The sequence below is a fragment of the Halichoerus grypus genome, chromosome 6, assembly GCF_964656455.1.
Source record: "Halichoerus grypus chromosome 6, mHalGry1.hap1.1, whole genome shotgun sequence".
In the NCBI taxonomy this organism is placed as follows: Eukaryota; Metazoa; Chordata; class Mammalia; order Carnivora; family Phocidae; genus Halichoerus; species Halichoerus grypus.
Window position 1 is genome coordinate 80,352,836 of NC_135717.1, and position 17,665 is coordinate 80,370,500.

The 17,665-nt window shown below is 50.5% G+C and overlaps 2 long non-coding RNA genes across 2 annotated transcripts in view; one reads left to right on the plus strand and one right to left on the minus strand.

The window, feature by feature from the left end:
* Window positions 1-17,665, minus strand: part of LOC144382337 (uncharacterized) — a 1,106,857-nt gene that overhangs the window by 797,501 nt on the left and 291,691 nt on the right. The gene's annotated exons all lie outside the window — the stretch shown is intronic.
* On the plus strand, window positions 7,780-10,433 carry LOC144382110 (uncharacterized). The gene is made up of 3 exons (XR_013448523.1): window positions 7,780-7,894; window positions 9,158-9,298; window positions 9,882-10,433. It is a non-coding gene; the product is annotated as an uncharacterized LOC144382110 (long non-coding RNA).

Below are 17,665 nucleotides of genomic sequence, written 5' to 3' on the forward strand. Positions count from 1 at the left end.
CCAGTCTGAGCCTCAGTTTCCTCAAACACACCTCACAGGGTTGTAGGGGAGGCACAGCACCTAGCACGTGACTTGGATGAAAAAGATGCTTAAACTTGGCTTTCTTGCTATCTGGTGGTTCAATGTCTTATTTCCCACCTGGGTCTTTATTAACAGCTCCATGGGATTTCCTTCTGAAATAGTTCTGTGCATCCGCCCCTAAACTCCGTACCTTTTAAGGAGAGTTTTGATTCGGCCCCGACCACTGGCTCACCCTGCCCCAGGCTTTTGAGTTCTTTTTTCCTTCACCTTTTCTCGAGCAGGGAGATACTCCAACCAGACCTGGCATTCAACACAGCCGGGTAGGTGGTTTAGCAACTGGCTTGACAATGTGTGCACCAAGCCCCTGAAGCTCTTTTAACCAAGGTGGGGAGCATGGGAGGTTTGCTGGGATGACTCGGGTCACCTGATGGATGGTTTTAGGCAGTTAGCGGAACGGATTGCTGGGCAGCACACAGTAGAGCCCACTCAAGCCTCAGGAATGTTATCACCTTTGCTCACCGGAAGGCAGGTGTTTGTCTAGGTTGACCCAGGGTCAGGCATACCTGGGCTGAATACAACCGGTCTTTTCCCCAGGCTGAGCGTACACATTTTGACTCAGCTGGGGTCAGGGATCACTAGAAATAAAGGTCAGAGGTGGGTGTTGGTGGTAGGGGATGGATTTCCGGTGCATTTTGTATTCATTGAAGAGTCCGAAAAAGTTACTCGATTAACAGTCTTCTCATGCATGGGTTGTTGGGAACCTCAGCACCCCCTGTTACGTTGGATCCCAAGATTGTGGTTCTGAACTCAAGGATTTCGACGCCTTCGTCAAAACCCAGCAAGCACTGCCAGGTACTGCTACTCTAAAAGCTCGACACATGTTATAAGTTCTTCAATCCTCGTGGTTCTGTGAAGTAGTTTCTATTATTTTCCTCAGTTGCACAGAGAGGTTAAGTAACTGGCTAACATTTCCCCAGCTATCTGCTGGTGACAGGGGTGAATCTAGAAAGTCTGGTTCTGGAACCGGTGATCCTCTCCACCATACTAGCCTGCCTCTCTAAAGGAAATCAGGGTCTCACTCTTTGAAGCCCCCAGTGGAGCTGTAACATGTAGGTCCATCCAAGCTAGTATTTCACAGAGTGAGGCAATGGGAACTTACTACACAAGACAGGCCAAGCAACCAGAAATTGGGGCCCAAGGGTTGGCACCCTCATGAATGCCACTCAGCTGAATCCCCCTGTTTTACTTCTTGGACTTCCCTCCCCTGGGGCACTTTGCCCTCGCCCTACCTGAGATTTCACACACACATGGCCAAAATAGCTATGGAGGGGCTTTAGCCTTTACCTCCATTCTCCTGGGATTCTTTCTTTCTTTCTTTCTTTCTTTCTTTCTTTCTTTCTTTCTTTCTTTCTTTCTTTCTTTTCTTCTTCCTTCCTTCCTTCCTTCCTTCCTTTCTTTCAAAGATTTTATTTATTTATTTGAGAGAGAGAGACCACGAGAGAGCGAGAGAGCACAAGCAGGGGGGAGGCGTAGAGGGAGAAGCAGACTCTCCACCAAGCAGGGAGCCCGATGTGGGGCTCAATCCCAGGACCCCAGGATCATGACCTGAGCCGAAGGCAGACACTTAATGACTGAGCCACCCAGGCACCCTCCTGGTATTCTTTCTAACCATAGAAGGTACAAAGAAAATGACTTGGAGAGGTGAGAAGCCCAGCACAGGTGACATGGCCATTTCTTTCTTCATTGAGTCAACAAGTATTTTATAAGTGCCTCCCGTAGGACTGGCACCGCTAAGCACTCAACTGACCAAAGTAAATGAGATTAAGATCCTTCCCATTAGCAGCTTCCAGATAGTAAAACAACTATGCAATGATGGGAATATCCAAAAGGAACAAGGAGGCTCCAAAGGACTTGAGAAGAGAACATCTGGCTGAGGTAATCCCAGAAGGCTTCCTGGAGGAAGTGGAATTTGAACTTCTGCCATCACCAAGCAGCTGTTCCAAGCTCTTGAGGCAGTCACTGAGCCCTCCTGGAACTCCTTACAGGATCCATCTCAAAGTTCCAGCTTCCAGCTGAGAAACAACACCCGTGGGCTGAGCCAGCCCCGAGCCCTGCCAGCCACAATCCCCAGCGACAATTCGGAGGGGCCTGTCAGAATTTCCTGAAGGAACAGCTGCTTTAAAGCAGAGATGGGGGGATAGCTTTGCAAGTTAATCCACTGATATTTTGCCTGCCTCTTCTCTGCCTTGCCAGGCCCAGCCCCTCGGAGACAGCCTAGCTGTGCAGTAAAGGAGAATGGACCCTGTCCTGGAGACAGGACAATAATGAGGTCAATGAAGCATAGCAGGAATGGAGATAAAGGCGCTTTCTTGGGCCTCACTGCCCTGGGGTGACTTGTCCAGTTAATTTTTCCCCCTCCTCGCCTTCTTTTCCCCTCCCTCAACTCTGCTGGCTCTAAAGGCCCCAGAAAGATATGTGATTATATTCACACGAGATTGCCAGGGAGGTTGCTGGAAGGCTGGAGTTCTTGTATTTGCCTTCTAGCCCTGCTGTAAGAAGACACAGGGATTGGGGATTATGTTGCCTTGTGGCTCCGATCGGGAGGGTGGAGGCTGAGGAGGTAAGAGGCAGAGCAAAGACCACACAGCAAGCTGGTATCCAGACCCCTGAAAAGTACCCAAGCCCCCAAGAGCGAAAATGAGCCTTGTTCCCATTGCCGATGGCTAATTTTTCTCGATCGTTCATCCGTGTTTCTTCATTCCATAGAAATTTATTGAACACCTAACATCATCCAGATGCTACAACAAAGTTAAGTTTTGTCAGTGGCCAGAACTCTTTCTCAAATACTAAGCTCCCTAAAAACGAACCCAAAATAAAATATGAAAGTCTCGCTACATTCTAGGCCCAGCTCATTGTTTTACGGCGTGGTTTGCATGTGCCTGGTACAACCCCTTCCAACACTGTGACATTCCATAATCATTGAACTGATTTATTCTCAGAGAACAGATGTCCACATATATTTGCTGCTATTAGCAATGCATTTATTCATGTATTCATTCATTCATTTGGAAAACATTTTTCAAGTATTTCATGCTACTGAGTTCACTCTGGTGGGGAGAGCAGACTTACTAATGGGGAGGAGGACGGACATGTGGCTCCGAAACAGAGAATTAATATCTTTTTGTTGTCTAGCATTTGACATCTGCCATCTTGTTACAGTTCCCCTGCAGCCCGATGGGGGGGGGGTGCTGCAGGCCCCTTTGTACAGAGGAGGAAAAAAACAGAGGCTCTGAGAAGTTAGGTAAGTGGCCCAGGGCCCCATAGGTAAAAGCAAGTGACAGACACCCCTGAAGAGCTTCTCACACAAAACAGGTATGTGAACTGTACACCGAGGAAGAGGAGGAAGAAGCAAAGACGTGGGGTGGAAAGTCCGTGGAACACCCTTAAGGGCATGGATGCCCTCATACTGGGCAGCCATTCAAAGCCCTTGCAGAGAAAGGAAGGACGCTCTCTGGCCCGAGGAAGAAGATGGCGCTGATGGAGCCCCTCACGCAGGTGTGCTCCTGACCTCGCCATGACTTTTTCATCGACCTGGAGGGGCTCAGACAAACCCTCAGGGTCTGCAGGGGAGGGAATCACTAGAGGGAGTGCAGTTGGAGGTTGAAACGGAGGCCAGAGGTACGAGGTAGAGGACAAACACCTTTGTAATAATTTTCTTAAATCACTCAAACCAGGGCATTCAGGTGAAGATAGGAGGTGGGGGGAGACACAACCCTGGACTCCACTGGGGATGGCGGCAGCGGCGACAAAGGGGAAATAGCACCCCCCCACCCTGCTGGGTCTTGGCCTCGGCTTCAGGATGGATCAGGCCTGCCCTGGCAATCTCAAGGTCACCCCAGTTCATGTCGCAGGATCGCACACAGACGAGGCTCCCAATTACTCATTAGCCAGCCAGGGTGCTGGCCCCCATGTCCCTGTCCTTGGCCACAAACAGAGATGAAAGCCAAGCCGCCAGCTCTGGGAGAGGCGGGCCTGATAGTTCAGTAGCTGTCTCAGCTGTTGGCATTATCAAAGCCTGGGACAGCCAAGACGAAGGGGAGGCTGGGCTTTCAAACACTTCTGCGCCTTTCACCACTCCCCCTCCCTCCGTCCCCTCACCCAAACAAACACAAGCAACAAAGCCCGCCATTAGTGGACAGGGGATTTTAACAATCGGCTCCCAGGGCAAAGACTCCTTGAGCCAGCTTAGGCAAGGACAGGCCAAGATGTGTTGATGAGAGGGAAGGAATCCTTCTGAAAGTCCTTCGACTAGACCCATGGAAGGGACTGCTCTACCCTTACCTCAAGTCTGAGGAAAAAACACTTTGGATTCAGGTTCAAGTATAGCCAAGCCCTCCTGAGGCCTTGGTCCCTCCTGGCATCTGCCTCCCCACGCCCCCTTTCACTAGAGGGCTGTGGGTAGGTGCTCATGTGACCATGCCTATCCTTGTTGCTCCAAGCTTCTCCCACCCACCCCTCCTCAACTGAGATCATATAAGTCTAGAAACATTGTCCGAAAGCATGCAGTTGGCCGCCATAATGCCCCACTACCCTACTCTGAACCCGGCCTTGGAATCAACATCACTGGGCTGGTCTTAGTCCACTGCTCCATAAAAGGAAATTGGAGAAATTCTATACGGAGAAACTGAAGCATGGTCGGAAAGGTCCAGAGTTCAGAACCTCCAAAAGTCCTTGTTCTTGACTCTCAAGTGCCTTCTTGACTAATAGCTAATAGTAGTGAAATACCAACAAGGGATAAATGGTCAGGGCAACAAGAAACAGAGCAACAACAGATTTCATCCATCTTAACTTTCCCAGCAGTCAAGAAACAGAGTGACTCTAATATGCCCGGGGTCGAGCAGATGATGGAGGTAAATACAAAGACCTGGTCCCTGATCTCCAGGAATTCCTAAACTTGGGAAAGAATAACATAAATCAACAATAATTATAACAACGAGAGCTGCCATTTACTGAGCGCCTGCCATGTGCTCTGCTTCTCACAGCAATCATGTAGGGTTGCTCTGTGACCGACCTTTATAAAAGAAGACATTGCTGCCTAAAGAGCGCCAGGCCAGGGGGCAGGGCCGGGAGCCACCCCGCCAATCTGGCAGGCGTGACGTGGGTAGAGAGGAGTCCCCGTCAGCCACCTGGGAATTTCCCTTTCTCCTCACCTGGTGTCCCAGCACTTCTCTTCTGTCCCCCTTGTTTCTCACCTTCCCCACTCTGACCTTTGAGTCTGAATTGGGTCCTTACCTCTCTCTTGTCTTCGGTTGGCCCTGTTGCTTAAATCTGTTCCTAGGGCTTCATTCATCACCTTTTGCCTTGCAATTTCCAAACCTGTCTCTCCGGCTCCCCCCTCACTTCATGCTCTGGGTCTCTATTCCCATCTCCCAATCATTTCAGTTACTTAATACCACCTTGCCGTTCTCAGGCTACCGTGTTCAGGATCTCTTTGCCTCTTGCTTGGATTTCAGTGGCCTGAATCCCCCGTGACATTTTTTTTTTAAGATTTTATTTATTCATTTGAGGGAGAGAGAACACGAGCGAGCTAGCATGAGCAGGGGGAGGGGCAGAGGGAGAGGGAAAAGCAGACTCCCCGCTGAGCAGGGAGCCCAAATTGGAGCTCAGAGCTCAATGGCAGGACCTTGAGATCATGACCTGAGCCCAAGTCAGATGCTTAACCGACTGAGCCACCCAGGCACCCCCCTCCCTGACATTTTATTCTCTTCCTATACCTAAGTCTTCTTGAGTTCTCTTCCTCAATATTTCCTTTGTCGCATCACTATCTTACTCAAAAATTTCCCGTGGTCTCCGAACACCTGTAGAATATCTCCAGATGCTACAGAGTGCTCTGCGTTCTGGTGCCACCCTATTCTCGAAGCTCTTCTTCTCAGATCCTGCACCCCAGGATGACTCCCTACCTCCAGCGCGTCTCAGTGCTTCCGCTCCCTGTGCCCTCCTGGACAGCTCTCCCTATGGATTCCTACCTCCCTTCAGGATAGAGCTCAAGCAGGTGTCTTACCTGGAGCTAGTCCTAGTGCCCACAGCTGGATGCGGGTCCTCCCTCCCTAAATTTTCATAGCACTTCGTTATTTCATGTCCTCAGGTTTTGGGGTTTTGCTTTGCCTTGCATTTTGGTGCCACGGAAGGAGTTTGGGCTGTGAAGTTCAAATGAGTGAATTCTGGCTCAGCAACTTCCGAGTGGTGTGACCTTGGATGCTTTAATGGGAACCTTTCTTTCTCCCATCTGTAAAATGGGCAACAGAATACAACCTTGCTACGAAAGTTAGACATAATCCTAGGGTGAAAACATCCTCCACGAGCAAGTGATCAGCAGGCAGTCATGGTTATCGTGGGGTGTTTATTTCTCTCCCACGAGAACAGAAATTCCTCGAGATTTCGCTGACCAACTTCTATTTGTTTTTGCAACGACCTTGGTCATCAGCACCGAGCCGGGAATATAGAACTCTCTGAAGCAACGTTAGCTGAATGCTGACTGAACTGGAGAAATCAAGACTTTCTCCGTCTCCTTTGCTGCTGCCCTGTCTGTCCAAGCCCCACCACCCTGGAGTCAGGAGCCTCCAAGATCCCAGGTCCAGCCCTCCCTGACCTCTGCCTCCGTTTCCCCACCCTGAAGTGCCTCGTTATCCACCCCCACACCATCCATATAAGATGTTATTTGAAAGAACTCAGCTGTAGGTGGAAATGAATGTTGAGAGCTGCTCAATGGAACAGGAATCATAAATCACTCTGAAGTTGGGATGAAACCCCAGGAAGCCGTGCCATGCAAACCACAATTCCCTAAACCTCTGTAAAAAGTGGCCCCGGAACCCCTGGAGACCTGGCAAGACATTCCTTTCTCTCTGTTGCTTGGCACTTGGCTGTTCTAATTCTGGCTGAACCCCAGCAGCCCACAGGCATGTAGAATCTAAAAGCCCCACCACCCGTGCCCTAGATGAGAATGCATCCTGGGCCCCATGTCGTCGCTTTGCCCCTGCATTAAAACCCTACGGGTCTTCAGGTTATAAACAGGGACATCGAGGGTGGCTAGGCTACCCGGGTGGCTTCGGTATCCCATCCTCCTCGCCTACTTGTGGCTTTTCCTCAAATCAAGGCCCCCAAGGCTGGCCCTATCTGGGTCAGGGGTGGCCACAGTGAACCCCAATCTGTGGCCTTTGCTGTTGTGCCGGGGGAATGCTTGGGGCCAAGGCCCTTGAGCCTGGGAGGGAAGAACACTGGTTGCAGATGCGAGCTTGCAGGAAGCTTTGATGTTCCGAGCAGAAGCGGGAGGCGTGGGAAGTCAGACTTCTGTTCCCTGGAGCTCTCACAAGGCAAAACCCCTCGGTTATCTTCTAGGCCTGAGCATAGCCTAAAGGTGCTGGCTCAAATGTGTCTTGGCCCACAGTAAATTAGGCCCGAACCAAAGAATGCACTTGAATCAAAGTGGAAAATTAGACGCTGTGCTGGAGAAAGCTCTCCTCTCCAAAATATATATGCTTCAAAGTGTACCCCAGTCTAGCTGGGACAGGGGCCATCAAAATGCAAATGTGGGCCTTGAGAATGCTAATGCTGGAAGTGGAGAACAATACCCAGACAGACTTCTTGGGGCCAGGGAGAGGGCCCCAGGGCAGGATGTGGGAGCCGAGGAGGGGGCAGGGATGAAAGGGGTAAAGGAAGCCGCGTGAGCGAGCCTGGAGATGAGAAAACAGCAGGAGCCCATTGAGGCTGAGTGACTGCGCGGGCAGGCCTGGAACAGGGGAGTGCTGCTGGGGACGGGTCAGAGGACCTGCCGCCGACCCGCTGACCTGAGGCTGCGTGCCCAGGAAAGACGAGGGTGAGTTCAGGGAAATTTCTCTGAGTGGCAGCCCAGTGGGGTGGAGAGTCAGGACACGCCTGAAGTCCCGGGCTTGGACTTGAGGTCAAGGCCCGGAGAAACAGACAGAGGACCCGTGTTTCTGGAAAGGCGGTGAAGCCAGGAGACGTGCCCTGCTCGGGTGCAACTGGCTTGCGCAGCACTCCCCGAGGGCGCTTGAAAAGAGGGGCTGGGAGCAAGGTGACCGGACGAAGCCAGGCCTGGAAGAGCGGCTTCCCTGGGTTGCATTTCTCCTCTTGCCTCTGTGCCTTACTCTCCTCTCTGTAAAGTGGTGATCCTTGGTTCCGGAAGACGGGAGAAGTTAAAGCAGAGAGCCCGGCACGGCATAGATGATTGTGGGTGCTTGGGGTCATCAGTGTAGATTGAGAAACCGAGGCCCAGGAGGGTTTACCAGTGTGTGTGCCACTCTAGATGGCAAGAGAGCAGCGGGGACCGCATTGCAGCTTGGATCTGTCCGTCCGGAGCCCAGCACCAAAGCAGCACTACCTGCCTGTCCCAGTAGTGGCCTAAAAATAGGATCCTGACACACGCCCTGGGATGCCAGGGAGGCAGAAGAGCCAGCAAAGCTCTGAATCCAAGAGCCCGCACAGAGGAGGAAGGAAGCCTCGGGGCCTTGAATGACGGTGGTAGAAAAACCCAACATCTGTGCTAGGAGGGGTGGGACATTTATTTTTGGTTTGGGGGCCTGTTCACTCATTTCCCAGCAGGGCCTACTCCAGCCCTGACCCACAGTTAAGCTGAATAAATCACTGTGGGATGACTGTCTCTCCACCCAGACTGTGAGTTCCTGGAAGGCAAGGATCTTCGTCCCACCCCTGTGGCCCCTACCTGTTGTGGATCCTCAGGGGGCTTGCCCCGCACTCTGTGTGGTCACTGAATGGGTTCATTCACTGAACCTATTCTCTCCAGTGCCAGGCTCAGGGCTAAACGGTGGGAATTCACTGATGAATATGATAGGATCCCAGCCCTTGGATAACTCCTCTTAATCTGGTGAATGAATAAAAAAAAGAAGAATGAATGGAAACTGGGGGGGGGGGGGCGGCGGGGAGGCCACTCTGCTAATTGCTTTACAAACTGGTAGATAGCCCAGAGATAGACCCCTGAGATACCCTGCTTTCTCTTGGGCATCAGACACGGGCCACACCTCCAGGTTTACCCACATGGAGTGTTGGTAAGTGGCTGCTATCCCAGTCTCGGGGCTCCAAACAAGCATTGTCTTTATAGATAAGGGGACACAATGCCCCGCCACGCACAGTACAGGCGGAGAGGCTCCGAGAGGGATGACTGGGCACCCGGAGCTGTCTACATCTTCTCACCTAGATCCTCCTGGGACCCAGGACGGCCAGGGGCCAGAGGCGGCCGAAGGTGGGGAAAGCTGGGATTTTCTCTGGTGCGAAGCTAACTGCTCCCCGGGGTGGGGGGCACCCTGAGGAGTCACTGGGGTTTCTAGCATGGAGAACCAGCCAAAGGAGCCCTGTGGCTCAGAGCTCCCTAAAGATCTGCCTTTTCAGGTGGAGACACATCCCTTCAGAGGTCAGTGGAAGGGTTCAATGAAAATGCTGGATTGCGTCAAGGAGGGCCGCTTGCAAAATATTCAAGGGCGCATTTTCTCATGTAGACAAGGCTTATATCCTATGGGGTTAACCACAGGGAGCAAGTGATGCATTCCCTCTTCAGTGGAAACACCACAGCCTGAGGCAGGTGTATGAGTGTGTGTGTGTGTGTGTGTGTGTGTGTGTGTGCGCGCACGCGCGCGCACACACCAGAACTGAAAGTGAAACAGGTCAGGGCATTTCTAGGGCCCACAGGAACAATCAGCAGGAGGGGGCAAGGTTGGCTGGGGGTCTCAAGCTGTGACTGGCGGGATTCATGTGAAACCGGTCTGTGTCCAAAGGGGCCTACTGTGAAAATGGAAAAATGGCCTGCTCACCACATCCTTCCCCACCAGCTTTGCCCTCAAGGAGTCCACACTGCAGGCTCTGAACCTCCACCGGTTACGCAAGGGCGTCAAAGGACCAGGAGCCAGCCCTGCCCTGCCAGCCCGGTTCAGGGAAAAATGACCCACAGAAGGAGGGCGTTGGATGACTGATTCGTGGGAAGGGCGAGTGAGAGACACTATGGACAGACCTTACAGGACTCGTAGCCCCAGGATCCATGGCACGTGCCCGTAAGCCCACACGAATGAGAAGGTACAAGCGAATGTAGACCGTCCGCTGCCACGTTAGTGGGGACGAAAAAGGGCTGGGTTTTCTAATCTAACATGCTGCACGTTTTTCTGGGAAAAAATGGAGAAAAAATGAGAAACTGGGTTTTAAAGATAGATCAACGATGAATTCTCTTCAGTCCGACAACCCTTCTCTTCTCCACTCTTGTCACCATAACCACGTTTCCCATCGTCCCTCACCTCCTGGCAGATCTCTCACTTCCGCTCGGTCTCTTCCTCTCCCCATGCCTCACCAAGCAATATTTTTTAAATAAAAACTGGAACATATAATCCTCATCTTAAAGTCCTCCAGTGGCTTCCCGTAGCTCTCACATCATGGCCAAAACCCCCGCAGCACCGTGGCCCTCTTCTCCCCCTCTCTCCCCTCTCTCCCCTGCAGCCATGCTGGCTTTCTCTGCTTCCTTGAATGTGCAAGAGCCTTCCTGCCACAGGATTTTTGCACACTGATGTGACCATGCATTAGCACTCTGTTCAGTTTGTAATTATATGTGTATGGTGACTGTCTGATCAGCCATTGTTCAATTGAACTGATTGATAATTGTGTCTTTCCCGCATTGGACCGTAAGCTCTCTGCAGACAGAGACCACAGCTAGTTTTGCTCCTTACTGTAGCCCCAGTGCTGGACAGAGTGCCTGGTGCACAAGAGATGATCAACAAATGGATGCTGAATAAGTGACGGACTAAAGTAATGGCACAGTTCATGTCATAGATGTTTCCTTGCTGGAAAGTATTCAGGCCAGATGAGGAGCCTGGGGCTGGGAAGGGCGGTAACTCGCCAGAGATCACGTGGCTATCAAGGGGGAGCTGGGACTTGACCCCTCCCCTTTATGTCATTTTGACTTAGCCCCTTGGTGGTGGTGGAGGCGGCACACGTGCGTGCAAGTGTGCGTATGTGTCTGTGGGGAGGGGCGGTGGATGGAGCTGATGGCAGGCCAGCTTTTAGATCACAGCCAAGGGAAGAGTACCCAGAAAAGTCTCTCGCCATGGATAATGCTTCCCTGCTTTAGCACCTCTCTCCTTTAGAAATAATGATGGTTGGCTCCCTGACCACATTAAGAATCCAAAACTATAGTATGAATTAAAACAATATAAATAAAAAAAAATCTGCCAGATTTGGGAATGCATTTTTTAGTCCAATGAAACATACAGTGTAAGCCTACTTCATATCAGAACAGACCCTGAAATCAACAAAATATCAGAATGGATAACCAATATATTTTACTAAGTGGACAGAGTTGATTCTGCTCGTGGGTAGACAAGCCTGGAGCTGTGGTGTCTAGATTCATCCTCACCAGTAAGCTCTGAAGGGGACTCTCCTGTTTACCACCATGCTGCTGGGCTCCTAATAGGTGCTCCATAAATATTTGTTGAATGAGTAAGCGAACAGAACTTTCACTGGGCTGGAAGAGTCCTGGATGGCAGAAGCAAAGCCACAGCGCCCATCTGTTCTAGCATTTATGTGTCACCTCTCAGAAGGCCTGTAATTTTATAGTACAATTGCCTACACAAGCAGAAAGCCAGAGACAGGTTGAACATTTTTGCCTGTTTGAATGTAGGTAAGTTACCTCACTTGTCGCCATTTCTACAGCCCTCATCTGTTAAATGAGTACAGTGATTCTTTACCCCTGAAGATACATTTTTTAATGAATTCAACCTAGTATTTATTGAGTGCCAGGCACTATGCTAGGTACAAAACAGAAGTGGCTTCTGTCCTTTCTAGCGGAGGAGACATTAAGCAAATAAATACAAATAAACTTATAAAATTACAGTTTGGGATATGTGTTGTGATGGCAAACCACAGGGTGCCTTGAGCAGCAGATCAGGGTGCAGGGAGGGCAAAGAAAGCACCATTTATTCTGAGCCCTGAGGATGAGCTGGGAGCTGCCAAGGGAGAGGTTGGGGTGGCAGGTCAAAGGAACAGCACGTGCGAAGGCCTGGGGTCGGAAAGAACTGGGGCACGCAGTGGGCATTGCTAGCAGTCGAGGAGAGACTGAGGGGAATGAGACCTGATGGGGGAGGGAAACTGATCCTGAAAAGGTTGTTGGGGAGCGGCAGCTCAGGCTTCCATTCACACGTTAAGAAAAGCTCTGCGGCTGCTAGGTGGAAAACCGCTCGGGACTGAGGAACAAAGAGCCGAAGTTCCTCCCTTGGTGCTGAGAACAGAACCAGAATCTCAGGGCCAAGGACTGCACAGGTGATCCGGCCCAAACCTCCCATGTTAAAGGTGAGAAAAGACAAGACCAGCAGGTGTGAAGAGACCTAGTCCGGACCGCCCGTCCACCTCGCCGCGGTCAGGGTGAGAGGCCCGCCCTCCGATCCCTCCTTCCAACCCGTCTTGCCCTAGTCACGGTTCTGGGGTTCCTGACGCTCGCAGGCGCGGGGGCGGGGAGCCGGGCACTGACTGGGGTGCTGGAGCCCCGAGGCAGCCTGCACACGGCGGGGCCCAGCCGGAGCTGCCTGCGAGCCGGGCGTCCCCTCGCGCTGCGCGCAGCCAGCTCTGGGCGGCTCACATTCTGGAATGGAAATTTGGAGCTCAAAGGCCCTGAGGCAGCCTCCGGTGTAGGTGGCTCAGCCCTTTCTTTTTACTTCCCTCCCAGGCCTTACCTGCCTAAACAAACAGCCAGAGCCTCCCACCCGCTGCACCCCCGCCCCCGGGACAGGAAACAAGCAGTGACAGCTACCCGCCCGCGCCTCCCTTGCGGACCCCGACGCGGCCAGGCTAGCAACCTGGCTAAGCGGCGCTCCGATTGGCTGCGCCCGGCTAAGCGGCGCGGCGCTCGTCCAATCGGGGACCGGGCCGGGCGGCCGCGCCGGGAGTCCTCGCCGCCGGGAGGCCGTGGGGAGCGAGGTTTTACATGCCTGTGGTATTTGCTCAGAGGGGCATGACCACTTTGGGCAAGTCTTTAAATGTGAGTCAGCTTTCGGCCGATCCCTGGGAAAAATTCCTTCGGTGTTGTCAGGCAGGGTTCGCTAGCTGCAGCTTTTTTTTTTTTTTAAAACAATTCAAAAGGGATAATCCCACTGAATGGGGAAAGGCATTCGGACCCTGTTCCGGGCTCCCCAGAGAAGGGGCCGCGGGCAGTGCTTGGGGGCCAGGCACCTCCACCGTGAGGCAGGCGCCCCCGAGGTGGCAGGCCCCCAGGAGCCGGTTTCCAGGAGGGCCAGGACACCTGCCCTCTCTTCCCTGCATCCTCTGTCCCTGTGTTCAGCAGGGCACGCGGGGGCCAGAGGGCGCGTGGAATGCAGTAGGAATAGTGCCCCCTGGAGTTGTGCGGCATACCCGCCCTAACCTGGGAAACGTCCGATCGCCGGCTTCCCTTCCCTTGGTTGCTTCTCCCCCATATCTCTCTGTGCTTCTCCTCTTGGACCCCGCACTTAGTAGCTGGGCGATCTTAGATCATCTCCCACCTCCTAAGCTCCCGTGTCCTCATTGGCAATGTCAAAGGCAGAGGTGGAGGAAGTGAAGTGGTCTGGGAGGGCGGGGTGTTCTCCTAGCTTGGTTTCCCTAATTGCTTGGGCAAGTCACTTCTGTATTCCCAGCCTCAGTTTCCACATCTGTAAAATGAGGGAGTTGTTCTAGAAGAGTCCTTAAGGGGCGTCCTGGTTCTCCAAGTGCTTCCACCGGGCCATTCGTGTAGCCCCCTCCCGGAGCCTGTGAGCTAGGGTTAGACGAAGCCCAGTGGCCCTGTGCCCTTCTAGTCCCACCCCCCACCCCCCCACCCCCGCCCCCAGCCTTCTCACCCCACACATCATGTCAGAGACTCTCAGCAGACACGATTGGGAGTACTGAGGAGAAAAAAAGACCAAAAAAGGATGAGGGCAGAGGGAAATGAGCAGGGACCAGAGGGATTTATGTGCAATTTGATTTTAAATGAACATCTTGTGCAAAAGGAGAGGCAATTTGGCACCTGTTACTGGTGAGTTAATAGCTTAGGCACTCTTGGTAATAAGGATACAGTACTGTGAAGACCACATTAGCTCACGTGGCAGCAAATTATAAGGAGGGTTGAGAGAGAGGCTGTCCAGGCTCTGCCTGGGAATCTTGTAAAGATAAGGTAGGCACCACGCTCCTTCATTTGAGGGGCTTCGAAATCCAGGCAGAATGACAACGGTAGGGCCCTCCGAATCCTGGAGAACATTGGAGAACTGGATTCTTTTGGTCATGAAAAGTATGATGCGATAATAAGAACATTGCACTCTGCCGCTAACTCAGGGGTGTGACCTTGGGCAAGTCACTTGCCTGTTTACAATCTTCATTTGCTGCAGCCTGGGGGATTGGACTGACCTCCTAAAGACCTCTCCAGCTCTGACACACCATAATTAAATGGAATAATGTGTGAATAATTGCTTTGAAAACTACAGAGTACTGGGGGTCTTTCTGTTGTTATTTTTGTATAGGTAAAGATGACCTGAGAGTTCATTAAGTTCAGCAACAGGTTGTAACTCAAGACATCCACCGCCCACCATCTGAGACTGCAACAGGGCATTTGTTTGGCAACAGAGTTTTGCTGTGGCTTGTGAATCAGTATTTTTTATTCTGTTCCTACCACCAGCTCCTCTCCTGCTTTTGCAACCTGAGCCAGCTACTGCTGTCACCCTGCCTTGGTTTCTCCATCTCACTTGGCCTTTTCCAACCTCCTGTGATTCAGATGGATTGTGTTTTGCCTTTGCCACGCTTGCATTCCCTGGAAACAGAACTGCCAGTGTGGAGGAAGAGAAACGAGAACCAGATTGGTTTGCCACCACTAAATTTGACCATGCCCCTTTTTTTCTATTCTAATCTTCCCATTCTCTTGGGGGTTCTGATCTTTATGGAGATGGGGGGCGAAGTGGGGGAGTGAATAGGGTGAAGATAGAGAAAGAAGGCAAGGGCCAATCATAAAGGAAAGGAAAAGACAAAAGGTTGTTTTTTCTTTTTTATTATTTTATTGGTTTTTTTTTCCATCATGATAAGTGTACTCTTTAATCCCCATCCCCAGTGTCCCCAGTTCCTCCACCCACTTCCCCTCTGGTAAACCAGCAGTCTGTTCTCTATAGTTAAGAGTCTGTTTCTTGCTTTGTCTCTCTCTTTTTTCCCTTTGCTCGTTTGTTTTGTCTCTTAAATTCCACATATGAGTGAAATCATATGGTATTTGTTTTCCTCTGACTGACTTATTTTGCTTAGCATTATACTCTCTAGCTCCTTCCATGTCGTTGCAAATGGCAAGATTTCAATCTTTTTGATGGCCAAGTAATATTCCCTAGCATATAATATACTACATCTTCTTTATCCATTCACCTATGGGTGGACACTTGTGTTGCTTCCATAGTGTGGCTACTGTAAGTAAAGCTGCAATAAATATAGGGGTGTATATATCCCTTTGAATTAGTTTTTCTGTGTTCTTTGGGTAAATACCCAGCAGTGCAATAACTGGATTGTAGGGTAGCTCTATTTTTAACTTTTTGAGGAACCTCCATACTGTTTTCCACAGAGGCTGCACCAGTTTGCATTCCCAGCAACAGTGCAAGAGGGTTCCTTTTTCTCTACATCCTCACCAACACTTGTTGTTTCTTGTGTTTTGATTTTAGCCATTCTGACAGGTGTGAGGTAATATCTCACTGCAGTTTTGATTTGCATTTCCGTGATGATGAATGATGTTGAGCATCTTTTCATGTGTCTGTGGGCCATCTGGATGTCTTCTCTGGAGAAACGTCTGTTCCTGTCTTCTGCCCATTTTTAATTGGATTTTTTGTTTTTGGGGTGTCGAGTTCTATCAAACGATGGTTTTTTTCTTTTTAAATTATTTCTACCAATTTGAAAATAAAGAAGGACATCTAAACTATGAGCAGGAGGGTCAAATGATCATTGTATGTTCTACAAAAAGAGATTTCCTAAAGACCATATGGGAGTGTAGTGGGGAGTTTGGTTCTGCTAGGGCAGATCAGGGTAGTCTTCGAAGGAGGTGACATCTGGGATACTTCTTAAAGATGGAGAGAATTTTTTTCTGCAGTGAGAAGCACGTGTAGGCTGAGGGTGGAGCAAGAGCAAGGCAGAGAGGTGGAAGAGTCCTGTCTGGGGCATGGGTCTCCTAGGAAGGTCAGGTGCTAGGTGTGTGGAGAATATAGGGTGCTTGGATGAATTTGGCAGAACTGATTGATCTGGAAGAGAAAGACCGTCATAAATGGCCTTTGTCATCTTAAGGAATTTGAACTTTATTTGGTAAGAAATGGAGACCAATTGCAGGCTTTTAAATAGAAGAGATTAGTGGCGAAAAACACTGTTCTAACTTCTTCAGGTTATATAGTGAAATTCGGGTCATGAACAACATTTCAGTAATGGAATGGGCGAGTATAGTATGGAATAGAAAATATCAAAATACATGCATGCCGTAAGTATTGTTTCATGAAATCAATGTATTTGAATGTGTTTGTGTGTGTGTGTGTTCTGAGCCATGATATAAAATGTACTTATTACAGTGGCTCAGGGTTTAAAAAGTCTGAACTCCATTGGATTGGCAGACCCTTCAGGCTGCATCAGGGAGGGTGGGCTGGAGGGAGAGAGACAGGAAGTTCTTGCAAACAGGACAGGTGACTCACATTCCCTCCCACTTCAAGTTCTTGAGAAGGAAGTCGCTTAACTTTTGAAGACAGTTAACTGATCGCCTCCAAGGCCTCCTCCAACAGAGGAAAGGTAATTATATTTGCTCTGCAGAGTAATGGAGGGGAGTAGTGAAATATTTGGTACCCTGCTTCATTAGCAGGGCACTTTGCCTAATAGTGCACATAACAGGGCCAATAGTTGGAATCTGATACCTTCAAGTCTCTACCACAGACCCACATGGCCCTGGTACAAATCATGATCCTGTGACTTAAAAGCCATGGTATTTTTCCATTCTTCCAGTGAAACATTGTGTACTCTTTTTTTAAAAGATTTTATTTATTTATTTGACAGAGAGAGACACTGCGAGAAAGGGAACACAAGCAGGGAGTGGGAGAGGGAGAAGCAGGCTTCCTGCTGAGCAGGGAGCCCGATGCAGGGCTGGATCCCAGGACTCTGGGATCATGACCTGAGCCGAAGGCAGATGCTTAACGACTGAGCCACCAGGCACCCCACATTATGTACTTTCTATAGCCAGCATTTGGGCCAGCAGATGTGAATAGCTATCTGATATCCTATGACTGGCATCCAGGTATGAATTCAGTGAGGATGGCAGACATCATGAGTAATGGCCTTATACTTAAAGCACTCAAGAAGACTATTTCATAATGTCCCATGGTCAGAAACACCAATGTTTTAACAAATCTGAGCGTAGGGAAGCCCTTTGGGGATAACTAGTTCCCAACTGATTCACTCAAAGCACATCTCCCCCTCCACCAGCCTCAGAACAACTGGAGGGCCACTGGCTACCATCCACCCTCCAACCTACCCATTACTTCAGAACTGGTTCTAAGAGTCTCTGCTTGCCCTTCCTCAGGCAGCCTTATATGCAATGGGGGTCCATTTACTTTCCAGAGTCCAGCCACGTGGA